This window comes from Chlorocebus sabaeus, chromosome 3 (assembly GCF_047675955.1).
Source record: "Chlorocebus sabaeus isolate Y175 chromosome 3, mChlSab1.0.hap1, whole genome shotgun sequence".
NCBI lineage: Eukaryota > Metazoa > Chordata > Mammalia > Primates > Cercopithecidae > Chlorocebus > Chlorocebus sabaeus.
In genome coordinates, this window is record NC_132906.1 from 71,324,808 (window position 1) to 71,349,893 (window position 25,086).

General features: G+C 33.3%; 2 long non-coding RNA genes across 2 annotated transcripts in view; one reads left to right on the forward strand and one right to left on the reverse strand.

The window, feature by feature from the left end:
• The window catches only part of LOC140711466 (uncharacterized), a 113,046-nt gene that overhangs the window by 43,781 nt on the left and 44,179 nt on the right, over window positions 1-25,086 (forward strand). The gene's annotated exons all lie outside the window — the stretch shown is intronic.
• Window positions 874-23,228, reverse strand: LOC119627553 (uncharacterized). Its single transcript, XR_005243740.2, has 5 exons — window positions 23,087-23,228; window positions 6,479-6,504; window positions 5,514-5,652; window positions 4,203-4,262; window positions 874-1,348 (listed from the first exon to the last, which is right to left on the reverse strand). It is a non-coding gene; the product is annotated as an uncharacterized lncRNA (long non-coding RNA).

Genomic DNA, 25,086 nt, shown 5'->3' on the forward strand with positions numbered 1-25,086 from the left:
AGAAATTGAGTTATGTACTCTATTACTACTCCTGAGGTAATATGTTGAGTATATCGAATTTACATTACCAAAAACAAAAGTTTAAATGTACTGTGGCTATTCTATTACTTAAACTCCCTTTTTCTCCGATCTATATTCAGGTAACTTTTTTATTATTTGTATCTATCTGTTTTGGCTAAATTTAATAAAAGTTTACAACTGAATACAGCACATAGTGCAGGTTAATCTTTCATTCAGCATTTGATAAAGTTAATAAAATAAACAGTTGCTATTACACTGCAAAGTTGATTACTAGGGAGTAATTAATTAACTACCAACACTCTACAAAGGCCCACAAGAGAGTTGGCAAATTTGCAGATTTCTGAGTGCTTCAGCAATTCTTAGGTTCAAAGAGATATTAAAATGCTGCAACCCCTGATTTCATTTGGACTGTCCTTGGAAAGACTCCAACAAATTGACTAAAAACCCTACCACAGGAAGTCAGACATATTCTATAGTCTGAGGAACAGAGTAACGTTTTTGCTGAATAGAGCACTTACTGCTTTTCATAAATACATGATTCTCTAATACACATCTAATAATGCATAATCTATCAATCTATGCATAAGAAAGCTTTTCAAATTTTAGCATCCTACATGGTCTCTGCTGTGGGAGACAATAATGCACTTGTAAAATGGATGATGACATAAAGCCCTGTGCATATTTCAAATGAGACAAGAAGGTATTTATATAGTCGATGATGTTTGCTATTGCAATAATGGCATTATTTTTTCAATACCCCACTCAAGTACTATTGAGTATATGATTCCCTTGAAGCCTTTTCTTGTGTTATAAAGACTATTGCAGGACTTACTTTAACACTTACAATAATTGGAAATTATAAAGGAAACACATTCTGAAAGTTTTATTAAATAAACAGTACAAGCCACTCTATGTTGAAACCTATTTTTCCATAATTGGCACTGAATGAGTGATGTCATTGGTACATAATATGCAAAGGATGAATTTCATCTTGAGAATGAGTTGGTTTTCCTTTGATAGAATCCATATTGAATGTGATGCCGTAAAATGAGTCATTCAGTGGGACCCGGACAAGTGCCCGTTCTAAAACAATTACGTTTTAGGATCGTTTAAAATGTGGACCTTCACAGCACATACACTTTTTTGCTCAAAAACTTCTGTATTAGTCTATAATTTAGGTAATTGTAACATTCCATGAAAGATGAGAGAATAAAATGAAACAAATTCAATACAACAAAATGTGTAGGGAGAGGCTCTGCAAATCAGCTCCTGGCATCTTTCATCTTCAGGTAGTGCTCTTGATCTCAGCCAGAGGCCAAAAAGTGATCTTTAGGGAGTGTAGAGATATGAAGCCGAGTGAATAGTGTCCATTCAACCCTGCTTTATTACTTGACTAAGGTTGTGAATTTCAAATAACAAAGTACAAATTTTAAATGTTACTTTTTGATAAATTGTTTAAATGGCTATGTGGGTCAGGCATGGTGACTCATTCCTGTAATGCCAGCAATTTGGGAGGCCGAGGCCGGCGGATCAACTGAGGTCAGGCATTCGAGACCAGCCTGGCCAACATGGTGAAACCCCGTCTCTACTAAAAATACACAAATTAGCAGGATGTGATGGCGGGCGCCTGTAATCCCAGCTACTCGGGAGGCTAAGACAGGAAAATCACTTGAACCCGGGAGGTAAAGGTTGCAGTGAGCCGAGATCGTGCCATTGCACTCCAGCCTGGGCCACAGAGCTAGACTCCATCTCAGAAAAAGAAAAAAAGAAAGAAAAAGTCTACGTTAAAGTGTGGGCCAGGTGCGGTGGCTCACGCCTGTAATCCCAGCATTTTGGGAGGCCGAGGCAGGCGGACTGCCTGAGGTCAGGAGTTCGAGACCAGCCTGACCAATATGGTGAAACCCCCTCTCTACTAAAAATACAAAAATTAGCCGGGTGTGGTGGTGGACACATGTAATCCCAGCTATCCAGGATGCTGAGGCAGGAGAACCACTGGAACCTGGGAGGCAGAGGCCGGCAGTGAGACTGTGCCACGGCACTCCAGCCTGGGTGACAGAGCAAGATGCCGTCTCAAAAACAAAAAGAAAAAGAAAAGAAAGAAAGAGTGTGCTAGTGTGTGTGTGTGTGTGTGTGTGTGTGTGTGTTGAAGTGGAGGTTTCTGTTCATTGGTACATCATACACAAACGTAAAGTTTTAGAACAATAATCATCTATATATTTGAAGTGAATTTGATAAGCATTTGTTACTGAAATGATTACTAAATATAATAGATGGTGTGACTGAGTTATATCCACAAATACATTCTCATTAGGGATTCATCAATTCATAAGAGATGAAAGATGTGTTGTGGAGTCAGTATTTGGTTCCACTTCCTGCCATCATATTTCTTGATTGTCCTGTTACAACACAATGCTTTTCAAAGAATTGTAGTTTTCTTCTTTTAATATAGTTCCCTTTAGTTTTCCTAGTTAAGATTCTGTTGCCTTGTCTTTAATTTCATAAAAGTAAATGAAAATTTCTACTCTCTTAATAAATTAACTATTTTTATGCATAGTCTACTTCTGTAGTTTTTGTACTATTATTATCTAATAGGATCTACATCTTATGAAATTACTTTGTCTTTACCAACTCAATTTTGAGGGAATATATTTCATTATATTTTAGTAAAGCTATTTGTTTGAATATGATTTTTTCCTTCACATTATCTGTCAATCAACCCTATTTTATAACAGCTTTTTAGCTTTGCATCAAATTGCCTACTGGCTGCCAGGAAAATAATAAGCCTTACCAGAGGATTCAAAACTGACTAAGTTTAAGGTGAAAAAATGCACTGTATCCAAAAATGCACTGTGTCCTCAGATTCTGTATTTAGCTCTATAACTATTCTTTTTCCATTTTGCTCAGTTACTACTTTTCCTTCTTTTGTTCCTAGCTATAAAATTTCCCCAAAGATTTGTGTCCCACCCTCTATCTCTTTCTCTTTTCTCCCTAATGTCAAGAGATCCAAAATTTTCAAATTGTAGACATGCTAATGGTTAAAAACAATTCTGTGTATTTCATGCTCCCTGGGGTATATGAGTGAAATTATATTTGGGCATATAGAGTATTGATTCTTGTAACTGCGTACAATCCACATTTAACATCTTCTATATCAAAATATATGCATAGATTAAATGAAATTAAAAGAAATAATCCTAATTTGCTTGCACAATTTAGTTTTCAGATAAGTGAAATTAAACATCAAAGTCATATATTCTCTCAAGAGTTAAGTTACTTATTTGCATTACACATATTTAACTATTATTAAGCTTATATAAAGTTTAAGAAATAAAAATGAACAAAAAAAGAGTTTAAAAATTAGTAAAACATTGAATGTTATAGAATTTCCTCATATATTTGAGCAAAAATTAGCATAAACATATTATGAAAGCATTACAGTTTTAGTGGTAATTTATAAATTTACAATTTTGCATGCTATCAAATTATAAAATTTCTCCATTAAGGCTTTGCTTAATGATAAGTGAAAGAGAGAAACAGTTAAGCCAGGTATTACAAAAATAATTCGAGACGTTTAATTCATTCAAGTGTAGTGACTTTATCATTTTTAGAAAAATTTAACTTTAGTCTCTTGAAAAATAACTATCATCAACTGCTGTGTCATCATGGTACATTATGAAGTAAAGTAGAAATGGCCTTTCATTTTCTTGGGGCCAATTCCCAGACTTAAATGCTTCAGAAATTAGGATAAATGATCATTTTGAAGGGAGAAATTTTCCTATTGTAAAAGATGCATTCAAAGCTTTCTTATAGATATTACTTGCTTTGAAAACGAAGTGTCTGATGAGGCTTGTCTGTAATTAGAAAACATTAGATAAACTCTTCCCATTGTAGAAACATATTGGAACAACTATTTCACAGTAAATCAGAATTTCACTATCAAGTTATGTGATAAGCTCTTCTGTATTACTCAGTAAATCATGAAGTGTGACAATAAGGACACTCAATAAGCTCCTAAGAACTGCATAATAAATCATGAAATTTCACAGTAAGTTGCACAATAAGCTCCACTGTATTAGTCTCTAAATCATGAGCTTTCACAAAAAGTTATATAAATAATTTCTTTCTTCTTTACCATGTCTACTATTATTATGGGGCATTCATCAGTTAAGGATAAAACTTACCAATAAATGGAAGTCTTTCACTGTAGCCATGTGTTATTGAGAAAAATAGGTATAATTTGTCTGAAATAGAAGGAAAAGCTATTGAGTTTTATAAATATGAGTAAATAATAAAATTAATTCCAGCAACAATGTTAGCTTATGAGTGATATAGAATTCATTTGTAGTAGATACTATATTTTAAAACTATTTAAAATTAGTTAATATTTACTTTTTATAACAAATAGCATATATAAATATATTAAATATAATTATTGACAAAGGAAAGATGTAAGTATCTAAAATAGAGTGAGTAACCACAACTGTAGTTCATTTTTATTGTGTGTATATGTGAAGAGTGAGAAAGAGAGATGCTTATATGCAATAATCTAAAATGTTTGTTTAATCTTGATGATCACAAAATGTAATTAAGCTTTTAATAAATTGAAAATTTGCTGGATACAATGGTATGTGCCTGAAGTCCCAGCTAATCAGGGGGCTGAGGTGGGAGGATTGCTTGAACCCAGGAGTGAAACATAGTGAGACTTTATGTCCAACAAAAGTCGAAAATAATTTGAATATTTATTTGAGAGATATGTCTTATGTGAAATAGAAGTTAAATAACCACTGAATTAGGATTCCATTGCTTAAATGATAGGTAACTAAATGTAATTAACTATGTTATTTAAATGTCAATTCATTTTTTAAATTACCTTTAGAAAAATCTATTAATAATTTTTTCAAGAAAATATTTTGAGAAAATAACAAAAGTAAGCAAATTTAGCATAAACATGGGACTTCCCAACTAAATACTACTTAGGACTATTTTACCTTTGTAATGGAAAAAAAGCCAAAGTATATTTAAAAAATTTTAAATACAGGTAATTTAAGAAAATAAGGTTTATACAAAGAATAAGATTTGTTCATAATTCTATACCTAGAATTAGAAAATCCTGTTACCCCAAATACGATAAGGCAGATGTTCCTGTAATAATGACGACTAGGATTCTATGTGAAGAATAGGAGGACAAGAAAGTTCTCACTGCAAATGTGAACATCACTGGGGAGAGAGTTCTGTGGAATTTAGGTCCTACTTTCCTGGGGAAAATTTTGGGAGGTTTTTTTGTTTGTTTGTTTGTTTGTTTGTTTGTTTGAGACAGATTCTCGCTCTGTCGCCCAGGCAGGAGTGCAGTGGCGGGATCTCCGCTCACTGCAAGCTCCGCCTCCCGGGGTCACGCCATTCTCCTGCCTCAACCTCCCAAGTTGCTGGGACAACAGGCGCCTGTCACCACGCCCAGCTTATTTTTTGTATTTTTAGTAGAGACGGGGTTTCACCATGTTAGCCAGGATGGTCTTGATATCCTGACCTCGTGATCCCCTCGTTTGGGCCTCCCAAAGTGCTGGGATTACAGGCGAGAGCCACCGCGCCCGGCCAGGGAGTATTATTTTTAAAGCAGTATTGAACTACTGCCCCCTTAAACAGAAACACACACATAAACACAGATATATTGTTGAGTTATCTTATGATACTCTACACGAATTCTTCTCCATGTTGATAAGCTACTGAAAATAGGAATTCTGAAGAAATTCAGATATCATGCAAGAAGAATCACCCCTACCACATCCACTGCAAGCTAAAGTCTTTGATAAGAAGGCATCCCAGATCTGAAAACATTTTACCCTGAGCCCAGTTATTGTTGAATAAAGTGAATTAACAATAGTTACTTTTTTTTCTTTCTTCCCTACATCAAATATTTAAGGTTTCTCATCTCTTTTTATTTTCCCTCTTTTGTTTTCCTTTAAATTGCTTGATGTTAAAAGAGCTCAATTTAGTGGGATCATGTAAGCCCCATAGAAGATTGAAATCGACTTTAATTATTTTAAATATCTCAGTTTAAAAGCTTCTTTCAATAATTCTTAAATATTGTCAATTGACCCTGAGTTTGAGATAACTGTTTATATGCAGATAATCAGCATAAATGGATTAATATTTCATCTCCAATTCTGCTCATTACATTAAAGGAAAGGCCAGTAACTACTTTTGACACCTATAATCTTTACATCTTTTGTTTTTTTAATTTAAAAAATAATCTGATTGTATCATAAAGATAAATATATAGTAGAGTTACATGGAACGATGACATCTTGTTTTCATTTACTGATACTGGATAAGTTTTTAAAATACAGAAGTTTTAGGAATTCCCTGCTCAGAAATAAAGCAACACATTCTAAATTACAAATGAAAACACTGGTTGAATTTGTATGTAAAACTGTACATATGTAAGTTAAAATTCAGTTACCTTTAAAATTATATTTTCTAAAATCCCTAAGGAATATAGGAAAAGCTAATATGAACAGAATATAAACTTGTTATTAATCATTATTACAATGTTTGAAAAGCTTTGAAACATTTAAATAAAGCCCACTGCATATTCATCTAGTATTAATATACATAAACCATAAAATGCCTAAATCTTTAAGTCAACACAAAAACTCTAAGTAGATGCCTTATTAGTTCACATAGGTGATATTAAAATCTAGAAAGTAATCATTAAACTCAGCATGAGTGGATGTCAAGAATATTAATGAAGAAAATGGCATAATTATTATTCTCAAAGTCCCACATGTAATATTTCTATTTTAGCAAAACTAGAAAAGATGTAAAAACTATAAGCTTAGAATTTTGAAAGATTTTTTTTTCCAAAATGTGTGGAACATTGCAGCATTTTTAAAAAAATTAAAGCCCCTTATTCAAAAAATATTTTATCATTTGCATTTAGTTTCAATATTTCATTCAGTATAATTAATCATTATAATTCAATCCATACACATCTGCTTCTAGCCAAGATAGATTAGCTCCATTTCCCCTAGGTGGTTTCTCTTACAAGTAGAAGACCCAGCACATAGCATAATAATACAGTCAAGAAGACTGAAAGTTTCAAAGAGGTAGGTAAACCTCATAAGGACATAGGAGCTTGAGGAATGACACAGTGTTGTATTCCCTAGGTTTTCTCTTTCTCTTCCATTTTTCCTACACAGAGCATCATAAAGGTCTCTGTCCTAGAACCAATAGGCATAAAACAAACAAACAAACAAAAAAGCTCCAAAAAAAGTATGAGAAAAAAGCTCCGTATTTCTCTACTATGCACTGCTTTTTAGCCGAGATGTGGGAAAATGGTGGCATCACCACAGGCCTTTTTTGGCAACACTGATCCAACTGTAGCCAAGCACCAACATAACAATCATACCCTATTCATGGTTTTCGTGCCAAGAATAAAGTAGATATTTAACCTCACCCAGTTGCTTGGCAGAAGGAGACAGGATGGCTTCTCCTACTGTGTGGTGCTAGCAAACCGAATGGGGGCTGATCTTCTTGAGGAAGAAAATGGTGCTCCAACTTAATGCCAGGGTAGTGTCACTGGAATACAGTTAGTGATGTGATGAACGTCTGTAACAGGCCAAGTTAACCTTGCATACTGCCCAGAAAATCCAATGCACTGGGAACAGCAGGTATTGCACCAAAGCAGGTTTAATTAGCACAAGGCCAGCCAAGCAGATTAATGGGATATTTATCTCAAATCTTTCTCCTGGAAAGTTCAGAGGCTAGGACTTTAAATAATTATTTGGTGGGCAGGAAATGAAGAAATGGGTGTTGCTTATTGGTTGGAGATGAAATCATAGCAATGTCCAAATGGTCTTCATGTGCTGAGAGTTTCTAAGAGGGGGTTCCAAGACAGGTTGAGCCAGTTTCCTGGTACGAATCATGGGTCTGGAAAGAGTCAGTTGATTTCCAGAATGCAAAAATCTGAAAAATACCTCAAATACCAATATTTAAGTTCTGACAACAGTATCATTTTCTATAGGAGAAATTGAGGAAGTTACAAATCCTGTGACCTCCATCTATGTGATTCTCAAGCAGTAAGTGATTACAGAAAGGCAAGATAGAGGACAATGACCAGTTATCATTTTACTATGCCTACATTTTAGCAGAATTCAGGGCCCTCCCATAATCCTATTCTTGTGAACTTTCATTAGTCTTGCAAAGATGGTTTTGGTCCCTGAGCAAGAAGGTGGTTGGTTTTGGAAAGCGACTATCATCTTTGTTTTAAAATTAACAAAGGCATTTAGCTTGTGAGGTTAAAAGCAAGATGGAGTCAGTTAGATTAGATTTCTGTCACTGAGATAATTTTTGCAAAGGTGGTTTTACCTCCAGCCCCACTTTATAACAATGAGACCTAATAAAGCATTGCAAGCAAGGGCTAATTACCACTCCACTTCGCTGTACCCTTGCATATTGTTGGCAGGCACTAACAGTGAGCTGAAACTCATCTGGTTGGCATCATCAAGACTGAACTCAAGACTCAAGGCTATAGGATTGAGGGCCAGTCAGAACGCCACTTGTTTTCAACCCTGCAGTTAACTGATTGCAATCCTCTACCCCTACCCAGAGGGAGCTGATCCTCTACCCCTACCCAGCAACAAAAAAAGTAGAATAAGAAAATGGAAGATAGGTCTAGATGACACTTTAGTTTCATCAACCTCCTGTGGTGACAATGAAATCAGCAGAGAGCTGAACTTCTGCCTCTACCCTACTGCAAGAAATAAATGATCAACATAATGAAATAACAGGATCTAATTGATCTATGTAGAACACATTAGCCAACAATTTTTTAGTGCTCATAAAATATTCATCAAAGATAGAAAATATTATATTCCATAAAACTATAACTAAATTTAAAGAAGTTAAAAATTTATAGCATTTTTTTCTGACCACAATGGAATCAAACTAGATTTCAAAAACACAGAAATCCTTGGAAATTTTCTAAAATATTAGAAATTCAATAATACATTTCTAAATAATGTATGGATCAAAGAGGTAGTCTCCAAGGAAATTTAATAATATACATAGGACTGAATGAAAATAATAATACAGCAAATCAAAATAACTGGGATGCAGTTAAAACAGTGCTGAGAGGAAAATGTATATCATTAAATGTTTACATTTTAAACCACAAAAGCTCTCAAATCAATCATCTAAGTTTCATCCTCAAGAAACTAGAAAGAAAAGAGCAAAATAAACTGAAAAAAGGAAAATAATAATGTTTGATCAGAAATCAGTGAAACTGAAAAAAAAAATAAACCAGCAGAGGAACAAAAACACTGCTTCTCTGACATAAAATAAAATTTATAAAACTTTAGCAGGAACAGCAATAAAAAGAGAAGACATAATTTAACATGTCAAGTATGAAATAGAGATATCACTGTAGACACTGCATTTAATAAAAGGATAATAAGTGAATATGAGGAGTAACTTTACATGCATAATTTCAATAACTCAGAAGAATGGATCAATTTCTTGAAAATTAAAATCTACCAAAACTTAGCCAAGATGTAATGAACAATGTAAACAGTTCTGTAACTATTGAAGCTGTTAAATTTATAAGTAAAATCTGTTTAAAAAATGGCCAGAGTAAGATTATTTCACTGCTTAATTCTATCAAACAAATAAAGAATAATTAACTATCCTCCTTTTTTTATAGTCTATTGTAAGGGAACACTTCCCTACTATTTTGTAAAGTTACTGTGACTCTGATACCAAACCTAAACAAAGATGATATTTTTAAAAAGAAAAAAAAACTGGAGAACAATGTCATCTGTAAATATAGATGATAAAAGCATCAACAAAATATTAGCAAATCTTATCCAGAAATGTGCAAAAAGCAGTATACCCCATGACCAAACGAACTTTATTCAAATCATGTAAGACTTTTTTAACATTTGAAAACTGATGAAATCTTCATAAAATTGGCTGAAGAAAAAAATCAGAGTAATATTACCATTTTATACAGTACAAATTTCCACATCCATTCAGAATGATTTTTTGTTTAATTAGAAATAGAGGGAAACCTCTTTGACTTGATGTAGTCCATCTACAGAACACCCACAGCTAACATTATACTTAATAGTGAAGGTCAAATGGTGTTTTTCTAAGACTGGGAACAAGGCAAGGGCGTTTGCTTTTGCAACATTTCTTCATCATAATACTGGAAGATCATTCCACTGTAAGAAGAGAAAAAAAGGAAAAAAAATGCATACAAATTGAAAGAAATAAAACTTTTTTTTCAGATGACATGATTGTCTATGTAGAAAATCCCAAGGGTGACACACGTGTGTGCACACACACACACACACACACAATCTCCTAGAATGAATACATGAGTTAAGTCATAGGATATAAGAGCAATTGTATAAAGACATATACAATTGATTAAAAAATACAGTTGCTACATAAATTGATAGATGAATATAAATTAATTTTATTTCTATATGCTTACAACAAACAGGTGAAAATTGAAATTAAAAATGCAACATTATTTACTAGTGTTTCAAAGAAAGTAGTTAGCTCTATACTTAAGCAAATATATATAGTATTTATAGGCTAAAAATTAAATTATAAAATCATGATGAAATAAACCAAAGCAGTCCTAAATATATAAATATAGGGTATAAATGAGTAGGAAAACCAAAATAATTTATAGGTTCCTATATCTGTCCATCAAAACATCAGTGATGCTTTATAAAGCACAGAGAAGTTCATTCAAAAATTTACATGAAACAGAACAGAATAGAGGATAGCTAAAATTATCTTGAAAAAGAAGTGGTATCAATTGCTCTGTCAGATGTTAAGCCTTACTGTGAAAGTACAATTTGTAAAAGAAAGTGGTATTCATGAAGTAGAAGGCTCAGATCCATGAAACAGAAGCAAGAACCATGAGAACAGAGAATCTAGAAAGAGTTTCCAAAAATTAGACCAACAGATTTTTGACAATAGTGTAAAAATGATCCAATGGAAGAAGGAGAAACTTTTCAGTACATAGTAGTGGAGTAATTGGATATCCGTAAGTACAAAATCTTTTACAAAAGAACATTTACCTAAAACTCACATATTTTATAAAAAATCAACTAAAACTAGGATCATGAGCCTAATTTAAAACGCAAATCTCAAAAACGTCTTAGAAAAAATAAAATAGTAAAGAAAACATCTATGGCTAAGACATAGGACTAGGTGAAGAGTTCTTGGTCTTAACACTAAAAAAACAATCCATAAAATCAAAATTGATAAACTGGACATCCACAAAATGAAAAATTGTTTTTTTTCTGCAAAAACTCATGTGAAGAGAAAGAAAATCTAAGCTATAGACTGAAAGAAAATATTTTCAATCCATATATCCAACAGACGTATTTCATCTAAAATATGTAACACACTAAAAACTCAACAGTATAAAAACAAATCATCCAATTAGAAAATGGGCAATAGATGAAGAGACATTTTCCAAATAGTGCATACAGTTGATAATAAGCACATAAAAAAAGATGTTCAACATCATTAACCATTAGGGAAAGGCAAATTAAAGCAATAGGGATATATCACTACACACTTAGAATGAGGAAAATCAAATAGGATTAACATCAAATGTTCATGAGCATATGAAGTAACTAGCTCGACCACGCTGACATTGCTAGTCAGAATGTAAAACAGACCAGTCACCTGGAAAAGGTTGTGGCAATTTCTTACATAACTAAACATTTGTTTATAATATATTCCGGGAATTGTACTCTGGGGCATTTAATTCAGAAAAATGAACACTTATATTCATAAAGCTTGAAAGTAAATATTTATAAGCACCTTTGTTCATAATAGCCAAAAACTGGAAATAATTACAATATCCTTCAATACATGAATAGTTGAACAAACTGTGGTGTATCTATACTATAAAATAATACTCAGTGATAAAAAGCAGTAAAAATGAGATAGCAATTTAGATAATGCTAAAATAATTATTCTGAGTGAAAATGCTAATCTTGAAAGGTTGCATACTGTACAATTGCATCTATATTACATTCATGGAATAATAAAAATACAGAGATTCAGAGCAGGTTAGTTATTGCCAGGGATTAGGAAGCAGAGGTTAGAAGTGGCTAAGGTTACAAAAGGAGATCCTTATGATGCAGCTGTCCTGTATATTGACTTGAGGGGATGGTAAAACAAATCTGCAGATGGGACAAAATTGCATAGAACTAAGGTCACATACACACATATCCATGCACACACATGCAAGAATGCGTGTATATCTGGTGAAATCTAAGTAAAATGGATGGATCAGGTCGATGTCAATTTTCTGGTTTTGATATACTGCAGCAATGCAAGAGGTTACCACTGTAGGAAACTGGGTGAAAGGTATATAGATTTTCTCTCGGTATTAGTTTTTCCAACTGAAGGGGAATCTATAATTATGTCAAAAATAAATAAATAAATAAATCCATCCAGTGGTGACACAAATGTAATGGATAATAAAATCATGTAATTTTTAATGTTTGATGGGATATTGCTTAACGCTAAGAAAATCATTTTTGTTTACCTACTTTTATGAAAAATATATGCCCTTGAGAAGAATTTCTCACATTCCTATGTCATCAGCTCACACGAAAGGTAGCAAGTGATGCAAACTAATGTGTGAATTGCCATAAAACAATAACTGAAATATTTAAATCAAATAAAAATTTGTTACAACAAATAAAATTATTGGTAGGGAACTGATTTCAAAGATATTTTGTTTCTATTCCAGAGTGGAACTACCCCTTAGAGCAGTGATTACATTTTAATAGTTTTTCTAGTCTTTATTATATAAATATTACATATTATATTAATATATATATTCTTATTTAGGTAATTACTTAAAAATAAATTCAGTTTTCAATTACTTTAGGATAAGCTGGTGAAAATAGTCCCCTGTACATATTATGTGCCATGGTTTTCAGCCCTGCCTCTAAACCAATAACCTTAGTTTATTCTATATTTGAACATCATATTTCATTTATCTGCTGCATTTTTGTTCTTCAAAAAATTACTATTGTTCTATTTAGTGCTAATTTCACTTTTTTCTCTAAAATATTTTAGGGATTGATGTGTATTTAAAACCTTGTCATGATTATGTGAGGTGAATGACTTATAGTGTTATCTTTTCTTGAAAATCAATTTTATCTTCCTGTTCAGTGCATTTTATGTTTTCTTTCCTCTCATCCTAAAAGAAGTTCTGAAATGAAGCCAACTAATAATGAGATGTCCTCTGAAGTAATCAAATATTACACTGAGAGTCATCCATCACAGAAGGCCCACAAGTTTCTGTTACCTATATCCTTGGAAAATGTGAATTAAGTAATTACAAATAAAAAGTTGATAATATCATTTATACTGTTTCATTGTGTTAACTTATATGGCTGGTTGGCAACTCTAAAGCTGCGCCAGAGACAGGGGAATGCCATATCTTTGTATTATTTTGTGAATGAGTGACTCATAATTTGAGGTCAATATTGTGCTTCAAATACAAATGACATACCTAATGTGGAATGTAAGAGCAAAATCATATGTCCAGATTACATATATTTCCGTTTTATTTTGGGTGAGGTCAGTTTGATCAATATACATAGCTGAGCTTTAAATATAGAATGCAATCAAGAAATTCGGTTTGGTATAAAGAAGTTTTAAAGAGAACAAGATGTTCAATTCTACATTAATCATAGATTACATCAAAAGTCATTAAATGGCAACAGCTAAGACAGAAAAATATCTTAGCTAATTCTTTGTTTTAAAGATATTCTATAATTTATATTTCATTACTCTTTTATTGTAAATTGGAAGGTAAAATATATATTTCTCTGTGGTGTGGGCATATGTGTGTAGAAGTCAACTGTGCTTTGTCAGTAAAACACCACGTAGTAATTTTAAATAGGGTTTTCTTTCTGATGAGCTCTACAGTCATCACCATGATATGAAAAATATAAAAGTAGTAAATAATGTAAAACAAACAATTATGCGTCTGGGCACGGTGGGTCATGCCTGTTATCCCAGCACTTTGGGATGCCAAGGTGGGAGAATCACTTGAGGTCAGGAGTTCGAGACCAACCTGACCAACATGGTGAAACCCATCTCTACCAAAAATACAAAAATTAGCCAGGTGTCATTGTGGGTACCTGTAAGCTGCTCGGGAGGCTGAGGCATGAGAATCACTTGAACCCAGGACACGGAGGTTGCCATAAGCCGAGATTGCGCCAATACACTCCAGCCTGGGCAACAGAATGAGACCCTGTCTCAAAATAAATAAATAACCAACCAACCCATTATGCTTTCTTAAAGGGCACATAAAACATTTCTCTTAAAAGTTAAAATATACTGTAGTTATAATAAAAATTTGTCTTTTGTCCACATGTTTGTACCATGGTCCTCAAACCTTTCAGAATATAGCCCATGTATCAATTCTAAGATGAAAGAAAAATTTTGTGAATGAATATTGGGTACAGAAAGTAATTATGCAGTTGGGGTTATCAGCCCAATTCAGTGAACCTACATATGAAATAAGATAGGTAGCTCAAGTGACTTAAGAAACTTCCTTCCCACCAACAGTGTATAAGCATTTCCTTTCTTCTGCAGCCTCACCAGCATTTGTTGTTGTTCGACTTTGTAGTAATAGCCATTCTGACGGGTGTGAGATGGCATCTCATTGTGGTTTTAATTTGCATTTCTCTGATGATTAGTAATGCTGAGCATTTTTTATATGTTTGTTGGCCATTTGTATGTCTTCTTTTGAGAATTATCTGTTCATAAATTTTGCCCATTTTTAATGGAGTTATTTGTTTTTTGCTTGCTGATTTAAGTTCCCTAGAGAGTCTAGATATTAGGCCATTGTCAGAGGCATAGTTTGCAAATATCTTCTCTCATTCTGTAGGTTGTCTGTTTGCTCTATTAATTGTTTATTTTGCTGGGAAGGAGCTCTTAATTTAATTAGGTCCCACTAGTCTAGTTTTGTTTTCACTGCAATTGCTTTTGGGGACTTAGCAAAAAAAAAAAAAAACTTTTGCCAAGCTTGATGTCGAGAAGAGTATTTCCTATTTTTGTCTTCCAGGATTTTTATAGTTTGAAATCTTACGTTTAAATCTTTAATACATTTTGAGTTAATTTTTATATATGGTGAAATGTAGGGGTCTGGCTTCAATCTGCTGCATATGGCTAGCCATCTATCCCAGCACCATTTTTTTTAAATGAGGTGTCCTTTCTCCATTGCTTGTCTTTGTTGACCTTGTTGAAGATCAGATGATTGTAAGTGTAGGGCTTTCTTTCAGAGTTTTCTATTTTGTTCCATTAGTCTATGGGTCTGTTTTTGTACCAATACCATGACAATTTGGTTAATTTAGCCTTATAGTATAATTTGAAGACAGATTGTCTGATGCCTTCAGCTTTGCTCTTTCACTTAGGATTACTTTGTTTGGGCTCTATTTTGTTTCTATATAAATTTTAGAATTTATTTTTTCTAATTCTGTGAAGAATGATGTTGGTAGTTCGATTGGAATAGCACTGAATTGATAAATTACTTTGTGCATTATGACCATTTAAAAATTTTGATTCTTCCAATCAATAGTGGAATGTTTTTCCATTTATTTGTATAATTTCTGATTTCTTTCAGCAGTGTGTTTCAGTTCTCCTTGTAGAGATCTTTCACCTCTTTTGTTAGATATATTTCTCGGTATTTCTCTTTTTTGTGGTTATTGGAAGTGTGATTGTGTTCTTGGTTTCACTCAGTCTGGACATTTTTGGTGCATAGAAATGCTACTGATTTTTATACATTCATTTTATATCCTAAAACTTTATTAAAGTTGTTTATCAATTCTAGGAGTCTTTTGGCAGTCTTTAGGATTTTCTAGGTTTAGAATTATATCATCAATGAAGAAAGGTAGTTTTACTTCTTTTTTTTTTCCTATTTTGGTGCCTTTTATTTATTTCTCTTGCCTGATTGCTCTGACTAGGACTTCTAGAACTACGTTGAATAGGAGTTGTGAGCATGGGCATCCTTGTCTTGTTCCAGTTCTCAAAGGGGATAGTTCGAACTTTCGCTCAGTCAGTATGATGTTGGCTGTAGGTTTGTCATAAATTGTTCCTATTATCCTGAGGCATATTTTCAATGCCCGGTCTTTTGAGAATTTTTATCATGCATCTTATCGAAAGCTTTCTCTGCATCTATTGAGATGATCTTATGGTTTCTATTTTTGATTCTGTTTATGTGGTGAATCACATTTGTTGATTCCTGGATGTTGAACCAGCTGTGCATCTGAGGGACAAAACCTACTTGATCATGGTGTATGAACTTCTTGATATGCTGCTGGATTTGATTTGCTGGTGTTTTGTTGAGGATTTTTGCATCTATGTTCATTTGAAATATTGGTCTGAAGTTTTCTTTTTCTGTTGAGTCTCTGCCAGATTTTGGTAACAGGCTGATGCTGGCTCTACAGAATGGATTAGGGAGGAGCTCATTCTGCTCAATTTTTAGATTAGTTTTAGTAGGATTGGTACCAGTTCTTCTTTGTGTGTCTGATAGAATTCAGCAGTGAATCCATCCTCCAGAACTCTTTTGCTTGACAAGTTCTTTATTAGTCATTCAATTTCAGAAGTTGCAGTCTGGAGATTTCTCAAAGAACTTCAAACAGGGCTAATGTTTAACCCAGCAATGACATTACTAGATATATACATCCCCCCCAAAAATAAATCATGTTACCTAAAAGACACATGCATTTGTATGTTCATCACTGTGCTATTAACAATAGCAAAGACGTGGAATTAACCCAAGTGCCCATCAATGGTAGGTCGGATAAAGAAAATGTGGTACATATAAACCATGGAATACTACACAGCCATAAAAAGAATAAAATTATGTCCTTTGCAGCAACATGGATAGAGCTGTAATCCTAAGCAAATTAATACAGGACTACCCAACTAAATACCCTATGTTCTCATTTATAACTGAGAGCTAAGCATTCAGAACATATGGGCATAACTATAGAAACAATAGACACTGTGAATTACTAGAGGGTGGAGTGAGGGGAGTTGGGTTTATGAACTACCTAGCAGGTACTAAGCTCACTACCAGGGTGACCAGATCTGTACTCCAAACCTTAGCATCATGCAGTATCCCCATGTAAACAATCTGCACATGTATGCCCTGTATCTAAAATAAAATTTGAATTTTTTTCAAAAAAGAAAATTCAAATGATTTACCTCCTCCAAAGAATTCCGCCTTCAGCCAATTGTACCTCAATTTCTTTTCTTCTTCTTCTTTTTTTTTTCTGAGACGGAGTCTTGCTAGGTCGCCCAGGCTGGAGTGCAGTGGCGCCATCTCAGCTCACTGCAAGCTCCGCCCCCCAGGTTCACGCTATTCTCCTGCCTCAGCCTCCCGAGTAGCTGGGACTACAGGTGCCCACCATCAGCCCCGGCCCATTTTTTTGTATTTGTAGTAGAGACGGGGTTTCACCGTGTTAGCCAGGATGGTCTTGATTTGCTGACCTCGTGTTCCGCCCGCCTCAGCCTCCCCAAGTGCAGAGATTACAGGCGTGAGCCACCGCGCCCGACCAATTTTACCTCAATTTCACAGTGAAATTTATATGTTCATTAAACTTAGGCACTTCCTTGGCTATATAAATCTTTCCAGTACAATGCAAATACCAGATTGTTAGCATACGTTAAACAAATAAGGGCTCCTTGGGAATAGGCAGGACCCCTGGTTGTGGTAGGAAGGTAAAGGGACTCAAAGTTAATTCATGGGACTCCCTGTGTGCAAAAAAGGGTCTAAGTGCTGATCAATGTCCTAAAACAAGATTGGCCCCATTTTTGAATAATAAAAAAATACAAGTCTATGTTCTGCTTGGTGTGCAAAAGAGCACGTTGATGCATTTTATCATGCATTTGATCAGCCTAGACTTGGTCTGCAATTAAACTAATAAATTACTATTAAATGAATTCTGAAAATAATACTGGAGAATATGTATAGTTTTATGTAGAAAAAGTAAATTAAGAAATTCTTCTAATTTTTCTGTGAATTTTTAATTTATTTTCACTTAAAAATGAGACTGGCCAACTACCCTATGATTGGAATTTTAGGTAATTAATTTTACTAAAGGAAGGTAGATTGCACATAACAAGAACTGAATACTTATGATACAAATAAAATTATTTAAATATGTTATATTCACATATAACCCAGGAAATTTAAAACAAATATGAGTGTATGTTCTGATTGGTGTGCGAAAGGGCAAGTTGATGCATTTCCACACGCATTTCATCAATTATTACCAATCTTTGAATAGACAGACTGAAGGGAGGTATTTTTTAAAAAATCTTGTTAGATAAATTTGGTCTGTACACATATTTCACTAACAATGTAGTTCTTAAATTACACTGCCTTAATAATATATTATATAAATGAGAAATTAAAATAATACCCTCAAAACAGCATCTTTTGTAATGTTTGAATCTATAGGTTAAAGTAATATTACGCCAAAATTTAAACTAAGCATTTTAGATGGCTCCAAGGTACCAGTGTACCAACAAAAATTATCAGATTGGAAGATAGTAGATTTGACCTCATACAGGTGTTTAAGAGATATCCTTAAAGAAGACTCCCGATAAATCACAAGAAACAGAAAGGATATTTCTGCTCGCCTCATTTCTAGGCTGATCTTTTGTGATTTTACAACCACCCACGGTAACAATTTGCAGTCTTATATGCACCTTCCTTACGCTGAAAACATGTTTGCCCCCTTCGTGTGTGTTAATGTGCCTGAAATCCCCAAATTGAATGGAAGTAAATGGGCACTTTCAGTATCACTTTTCATCTTGGGATAAGAGTTTATCATAGTCTTGTGGAAACTTATGTTAACAGTTTACTTAAGTAGACACAATAATCAGCAGTTAAAGCATTGTCTTATTGGGAAATGGGAAAGACCAAGAAGTAGGTGATATAAAAATCAAATTGTTTGGTTTTCCTTTTCTCTCCCTCTTAGCTCCTAGAATGAATGCTCTTACAACTCAGACGTCTCTTTTTTTAAGACAAATTTTGACTGTGCTGAGACCAGGGCTAATCAGTTTTTGTATCCAAAGAAATCTTTATATTTATAAATCGATGCTATAGGTTAAAGGCAGCTTTCTATAACTGTGGGTTAGCGCTCTTAAAGTGCTTATCCAAATTCCTATTCTACAGGAATGAGAATTTACATTTTATCTGTGTCTCCCAAGATTGCCACAATGGTGACCTCACTTATGTCTAGTAATTTTATTTATTACTAGATTTAGCATATTAGAAACAGGAAATTTTGAACTTTTCTTTGGAGTTAGCAACTTTGTGACTTCCAATTTGCTTAAGCATTCGTTACATGCTCTCATGCCTTCATCCCGTTTAATAAACTAATATGTAAATTTTAAATTTCATGTCACTCTGTATAGCATGATAAAATCTCATGCTGTCCCTCCCTTTAGTCATCCTCATCCCATGCTCCTGTCAGAGGCATTTTATCATCTGACATCAACACAAGAAGGGTGAGTAGAGTAAAACAAGATATTTTGAGAGAGAGACCACATTTACATAATTTTTTACAGCATATTGTTACAATTGTTATATTTTATTGTCAGTTATTGTTGTTAATCTCTTATTATGCCTGGTGTATTAGTTAAACTTTATTATAGGTATGCATGTGTAGGGGAATAATGACATCTATAGGGTTTGGCACTATCCACAGTTTCAGACAATCCCTAGGGGTCTTGGAGCACATCACTCATGAATAAGGGCAGATTACTGCATGTTATGCTACATGATTATTACTTAGAAGTAAATATTATATTGCATATATTTTTGCTTGACTCTTTTAAATGTTCTATTGTGAAATAAGAATGTGGAAAACTGCATGGAATCAAACCATATAATTTAGCCAATAATTATGAAGCAAACATCCGAGTAAATACTATTTATGTCCAGAGATTGCCTTCACCTGTCCTGTCAGTTATAACTCGTCCCCCCTCTCTTAAGCTAGTCACTATAATGGATATATTTTTCCTGTGTAGCTCACTTTTAAGCACAATTAACACCTGGAGAAGTATGCTTTCAAATAATATATATAAATATGAATTGCAAATTAAACTCTAGCAAACTATTATAAACTAAATTACTACTATCACATCTTTTTATAATCTAAGCAAATTATAGGGAAAAGTATTATTTATCCCAATTGAACCATGATGAAATTGAAATTGTTCTCCATAAAATATCATGATTTACAGAGTTGTAAATTTTAGAACCAGTTCTGACACCCAGTCTTCATGCCTCTTTCACTCATTTCTTTATTTTCCTGACAAAATAGAAAGACACTTAATGTTGTAAAAAGAAACTGCATTAAGAATACAAAGGCATTCTTGGTTCTCTTCCAAGGTCAGCTGTCATCTTTGCTTTGTGTGCTGGGTAAAACAATTTTTTTTATATAGAAATAAATATAAAATTGAATGACAGACATCAAACTACCTCATAAATTAAGTGACTGTCAAAACTGTGACTTTTTTCTCTTAAACAGAAATTCTAGTCATGGGACAAAATAATTATTAAACATAATAATGATTATGGTGATAACTATCATTTATGAATTGCTTATTGTCAAGCATGCTAAGTACTGTATATACAGTTTATGATTTATCCTTATTGACTTAAAATCAAGAATTAAATCCAAATCCGCTCCATCTAGATTCCTCACTTTTATCAGTTCTCCCAAATCATTAGCTGTATATGTCTATAGCTGTTATCTGTATTTATTCATCTATGTATCTAGCTACCTATACATGTGAATACACAAACCTATACAATAAAATAGGAAAAAACATTTTACAGTTTAATTTTTGATTAAGATAATTATATACATTGTATATGTGCCTATAAATGTGATTTTTAGTGTGAAAAAACATTCTAAATTATTTGTTAAATCAAATACTTGAACTATTTTAAAAGTTAATAATTGTTCAATATGTGAATACATTTAAGAACCAAAAGAAATTAAAACATTTTAACTTAAATGATGTGTCACTAAACCTATTTATTAAACTAATATCACATAATAGTTTTATAGTTGACAATCTCTTTAGAAAAGCATGTGATAACCAGTAATTTCATCAAGATTTCAATAAAAAGCATATTCCTTTCATTAATATGTTTATAGAACGTCTAATATTGATAAGGATCATCTATGTAGAATTATATGTAAAAGGACTTATGTCTTATTTTACCAAAATAAAATACTGTTTCAAAGGTACTGTTATGATTTGGCTGTGTCTCCACCCAAATCTCATCTTGAATTGTAGTTCTCAGAATTCCCATGTGTTATGAGAAGGACCTGGTGAGAGAAACTTGAATCATGGGGGTGGTTTCACCCATACTGTTCTCATGGCAGTGAATAAGTATCATGAGAACTTATGGTTTTATAAGGGGTTTCCACTTTCACTGCTCTCTCATTCTCTCTTTGCCGGCTGCCATGTAAGACATGCCTTTCACATTCCACCATGATTGTGAGGCCTCCCCAGAACCTGGAACTGTGAGTTCATTAAACCTCTTTTTCTTTATAAATTACACAGTCTCGAGTATGTCTTTATCAGCAGCATGAAAATGGACTAATACAGGTACTATTCAAAATCAGTAATTATTTCAATTGCTTACTTAATTGACTAAGTTAGTTGAATTTATGTGATATTTAAACAGCTTGATAGTTTTTATTTGAGCTAGTTTATCTGCTAGTATTTTTATGTTTTTATGTATTTCATCATAATTGTATATTTCTCCTTTCTTCTTTTTCTTCCTGTCTCCCTTCCTTCTTTTCCTCTTTTACTCCCTCCCTTCATGTGGACAGAATATGGTGATCAAATTAATTTCAATTTTAATTGATAATTTTGTTAAAATTAGTTAAGATTCAATAATATTACAGTAATTTAGCCCAGTGTTTACCAATATTGGGCTATGTAGCAGATAACTGTGTTAGCAAATAAATCTGTGACATTAATTAGCTCTTAAAATAAATAAAATTTTAAGAAAGTCATTTCCTGAAAGAGTAATTCAAATTAGGAAAAAAATACAATATCCCCCTCCCTTACTTTTCTGCTATATTTGAACTTTCATTACATTCTGCCCTCATTCATAACTAGATAAAATGAATGTAATTAATTATTGCTAGCTTTATTATTAGAGAGTTAAATAGAAGAACTGATGGGGAAAAAATTAAGAGCACACTGTACCACGATTTACTGTTTCATTCTCGGGATTTTGGGTAACTCATTATTTCTAAGTTTAAAACTTCCCAAGCTGTTTTTCTAACAACTTTGGCCAGCAGGCTTGAGGTAGGTAACCTGCTTTAAACTGCTTTGCATAACTCATGAAGAAATGTTCTCAGTGCGTCCAATTGCATTGTGTATTTATAAGCTCTAGTGCTCTACCATGAACTTTGAATTAACACAACTATAGAAATGAGCTGATAATGCCCTTAATTTCTTAAACTATACCTGTCATTTCAAGACTTTCCCATCAGTGCTTTTAGAAAAAGATACAATGTCTCTGATTTTTATTCACATTTTCCTAGAATACGAACACAATATGCACTTATCTTTATTTTCAATGTCTCAATATTAAAAATTACAATATTTGACATTTGTATGCTACTTTAATTTTTACAATATGGCCAGAGTTTTCTAATATGTACTTTAAGGTGTTTCCAAGTTACAGGTCTACAAATTAACACGAACAAAAATATTCAACAGTATTTCCCTGAAGAAACCATTTAATCATGGTAACGCAATCAAATCTGCTAACTCGCATAAGCCCGCATATTTATTATAACTATTTAATTTTAGAAATCAACAACCCTCATGAACATTAAAAGTGTCATCCATGCGCTTTTAACAACTATATTTTAATGCCATAAGCATCACGTGGTTAAAAGAAATCACCATAAGGTAGGTTTTATGAATTTTCAATGGACTGTATGCTTTGTCAAATGCACACCTAAAAAATATGTGACATTCTTTCTGTCCTACTACCACTCATATGAGTAATCTTTTGTCAAATGAGTGGTGTCCCATCTGTCCAGATAGAAGCCACATTTTAAAGAAGAATCCTGGGCCATGGCTTCATTTTGCCTAGATTCAAATCCCCTGCATTTCTTATTGTATTCAAAACCTTACTAAGGCATATAGAAAGGAGGTTAAGTAGCTATAAGACATATCTGTCTCTTTGTGTATTTTATCTAAATGTCTTTAATGCTCTCTATTATTCTAAAATTAGTTTTTATTTTAAAGTAAATATGTCAACAACTTCTTCATGTTGTAATGTATGTATCTATGTAATCCTTGTGCACGTCTCCTTCAGCACATGCATGACCATTTCTCTAGAGTACATACTGGTGGAACCATAAGCAAATAATTACGGGAAAAAAAGGAGCAAATGAATCTGGAGAGAATCTGGAAGGCAATGAATTCCATTCTTTTAAACTGAATTTTGAAAAACACCAAGAATAGCCAATCATATATAGAATTCTAATAAAAGGACATTCAAACAGATGCATATATAGAATTCTAATAAAAATGTATTCAAATAGAGGCGTATGTAGAATTCTAATAAAAGTATATTCAAATAGAGGCGTATGTAGAATTCTATTTGTTTACTAATTGCAATTCTAACTATGTAGGAGAGAATATAATCGAGAGCTATAGTTTAGGGAAATATTAAGTGTTATTTTCATGGAGATGTAAAAAAGTAGACTGCTTTAAAATTATTTAGCAATAGTTGATGTGTGGATAACAGAAAACATGAGAAATAAGCTTAGATTTGTTGAAAGAGAGCAGAAAAATATACTACAGACATGACAGATCAGGCTAGTGGAATCAGTGTATTTCATCTTAGGAAAAAAACGTAAGTGTAGGTATAAAATAGACTAGATTTGAGGGTCAGAGTCCAGAGACAGGACTACCTTTATTTATTTTATTTAAAAAAAAAACATGCACATGGCATTTATCATGCTTCAAGGACATCAGTAATAATCTGTTAGTCATAATAAATAGTTCAAACATCACCGTAACAACAATGTGAAGTAAATCAAGAGCTTCAAGTAGAGGAGTAGGCACAGGCATATATTGCCTTTAAACATGCTATCCCTGTGTCAGTGTTAGCAAGAATGAAACAGGAGCACTAACTCAGAAACCTGTGCAGAACTCCTGCTTGGACAGAAGTCAGGCTGCCTTAGGAAGTGCTGGGATTACAGGTGTGAGCCAGCGTGCCCGGCTCAGAAATTTCTTATAATCAATATTACTCACTGGCATTCTCTTAAATAAGCCGTGAAGTACATTTAGGGACATCTGCCAACAAGTCTGTCACACCTGGTTTTTCTGCCAGTGACAGAACAGATCACAGCTTCTTGGCTGAGTCCATTGTAAAGTAGCTTGTATTTAGGGGGCATGAACAAAATAATTTTCACTGTATCTTTAAATATTGGATTCACACTCAGGAAAGTGAGAATGTCACACTGTGAGACACACAGGAGACAAAATTGAATGAAGGCAAAGACATGTAACATCCCCCATCTCATTTTCATTCTATGGCATATGCTCATTGAATAAAATAATTCGTGAATCGTTTTAAATACTTGTCTCTGTTACATTACCACTTCTTTCATCCTTTCCTCTCTCTCCTTCCAACCTTTCTTTCTTCGTTTCTTCTATTCTTTTTTTGTTGTTGTTTTCTCTTAGTACATATCTTAAATACATGTACACTAAATACATAACTCATTTGACCTGAAACCCAGCATTTTCTCTTAAAAATCATTAGTATGTGTAAATAAATTTTTATTAAGTTTTTTTAATCTCTTCTACTTACCTGAGTAATATCTAATTAACTGAACACTGGGTTCCTACATCATTGCTATGTGATCAAATAGATAGCCATTATCTACAAGCTGTCTTTTTGAACAACAAATTATTTTTCTTCAATCAGAAGTTAATGCAGATATA